At 37.0% G+C, this 2,500-nt stretch overlaps 1 protein-coding gene across 1 annotated transcript in view; it reads right to left on the bottom strand.

Moving 5' to 3' along the window:
• LOC135098494 (probable E3 ubiquitin-protein ligase HERC4) overlaps window positions 1-2,500 on the bottom strand; it is a 9,922-nt gene that overhangs the window by 7,390 nt on the left and 32 nt on the right. The window contains exons 1-3 of the mRNA XM_064000896.1: window positions 2,431-2,500; window positions 1,108-1,266; window positions 1-202 (exon numbers count right to left, since the gene is read on the bottom strand). The exon at window positions 1-202 is cut by the window's left edge and continues 379 nt beyond it; the exon at window positions 2,431-2,500 is cut by the window's right edge and continues 32 nt beyond it. The gene's annotated coding sequence lies outside the window, so the exon portion shown is untranslated. The remainder of the gene's footprint in view (window positions 203-1,107; window positions 1,267-2,430) is intronic.

The following is a 2,500-nucleotide window of genomic DNA, read 5'->3' as shown; positions in this document are numbered from 1 at the left end:
ACTTAAAAGACTCCGTACTAGTTGTTTATTTATCAAAAGTAACCTCAATTAGTGAATTATAACGCGACCGTCCCTGTCTCAACACTGTACCATTATACAATGTTGACATCCTGAGGACTGTCTAAGAAAAATGCAATAAATTTAATCCTCTTCCTCTTCCTCGTCTTCCTCACCCTCATCCTCCTTTCTTCCTCTTCCTCCTCTGGCAGAAAAGGGATAAGAGGAGGAAGTAAACGAAAATGAAGAAAGGAATAAGGAAATACTGAATAAAGAAAGAAATAACGAATAATAGGATTTAAAACTTTGTCCCTGTTATTTTCCTTCATTTAAATCCTATTCCTCCTCTTCTTCCTCCTCTTCTTCCTCATAATCTTCCTTTCTTCTTCCTTCTCAACATTACTCACCATTTTGTGGTTGTAAATAAAAGATTTATATATCATCTTGCGAACATTTTCAACACACACACACACACACACACACTGCATCACCATCTGTACAACGAAAGACAAGGCAACACACACACACAAACACACACACACACACTGCATAAGCATATGTACAACGAAAGACAAGGCAACACACACACACACACACACACACACACACACACACTGCATAAGCATATGTACAACGAAAGACAAGGCAACACACACACACACACACACACACACACACACACACACACACACACACACACACACACACACCAGAAACACCTAGAAACACATTTTTCCTCCCCAAAAACATCCAGAAGCACAATTTTCCTTTCAAAACACCCAAAAAAACACTAATTTATACCCAAAAAAACACTAAAAATCACTTAATTTCCTTTTAAAACACCCAAAAACACACTTTTCCAGCCAAAAAACACTTAAAAAAACACATTCTCCTTTCGAAACACCCAAGAAACACTTACTTCTACACAAAAACACCGAAAAAAACATATAATTTGCTTCCAAAACACCAAAAACATTAAAAAATGGATAGAAAAAAAAATTGCTTATTTAACTCAAAACACTTCATCTTATATTACAAGGCTTCTACATCACCACCACCACCACCACCACTACTACTACTACTACTACTACTACTACTACATTTGCTTACCTTTAAAACGCTGGAAATTCAGTGAAAATATTGTCTTCTTAATATTTCTTCTTTTCCTTCTCCTCTTCCTCCTTCCTTTCCTTCTTCTTTTTCCTCCTCCTTCTTCTTCATTTCTCCTTCTTTCCTCCTCTTTCTATTCTTCTCTATGCATGAAAACAGCTGGAAAATATAGGAAATAACACTAAATACTGATGGAAGGGCACTGGGAGGAGGGAAGGTCCAGGGTCTCGGTCCCCGGATGAAGGCGGCTGATGACGTCACGTCCGCCATATTTACGTTGCGCAAATGATTTTGAAAATGACCCCTCGCAAAAATGGAGCTAGGCCGGAATGCTTTACATATTATGAAAGGGCATAATTTTAAATTAATTCTGGACATATAAAAATATTCCAAGCTTCAGTAATAATAAAGCTATATTTAAATAACTATATGAAAAAGTGTTCGAACAAACGCGATAAAAAAATACATTCCAAAATCCACAAATCTCATTTCTCACGAACACAATACACTTTAAAAAATCGAAACTATTTTTACAAACAATCAGAAGTTAACCGGAAGCTGAAATAAATAAATAAATAATTTATAAATGTCGACTTTTTGAGTGTTCAACGGGTCTAAAACCCCTCTAAAAGTCCACCTATTTCACTCAAAAGCATCATAACATATTTAAAAGACAATAAACGATTTTTTGAGCCCATAAAATCTTGCCTAGCTGCTGAAATAAAAAATCATGTTTGGCAGTATGAAAAATTTAACGGCAAACAGCAACACTTATTTACGCTGAAACAACCTCATAATCGACATGTTTCCCTTAACACTCGCACGCAAAACACTAAAAACACCACCAAATATTTTTACAAACCATAAAATCTTAGTTAAAAAGCCTAAATATATAAGTTAAGAAAATAGAAAAAATATTGGAACCCGGGGTAGACTCTGGCAATCCATCATGGCGGCCGCGGGAGGGCTGGGGGGGGGTCTCAGATGTAAACAAGATTGGCTATCTGTCTTTCCTTATTATTTGTGGTTGTTGTGAAGGTTATTTTTCTATTTTCTGGATTAATTTCAGCTGTGCGTATGCGTATGTGTGTGTGTTTGTGTCTGTCTGTGTGTGTGTGTATGTGTGTGTGTGTCTATATATATATGTATGCGTATGTGTGTGTGTGTGTGTCCGCCTCTATTCCATGATAAATAGCATTATTTTCTCTTCTCTTCTCCCCTTTTGCTATTAAGTATCAAGTATTTTCCAGGTATTTCCAGTGTTTTCCAGGTAGTGTCGTAGGTTGAAGCCAGACCTCTGCTACCTGTCACTACTAAACTCACCTTAATTGACCTCCTGTGCCTCTGTGGTCCCGTTCCCTGGTGTTTAAATGAAAAGAGGACACACACACAC

The sequence above is a fragment of the Scylla paramamosain genome, unplaced genomic scaffold (assembly GCF_035594125.1).
Source record: "Scylla paramamosain isolate STU-SP2022 unplaced genomic scaffold, ASM3559412v1 Contig66, whole genome shotgun sequence".
Classification (NCBI taxonomy): Eukaryota; Metazoa; Arthropoda; class Malacostraca; order Decapoda; family Portunidae; genus Scylla; species Scylla paramamosain.
Note: the sequence above shows the minus strand (reverse complement) of the source record. Positions and strands in the feature narration are given on the sequence as shown.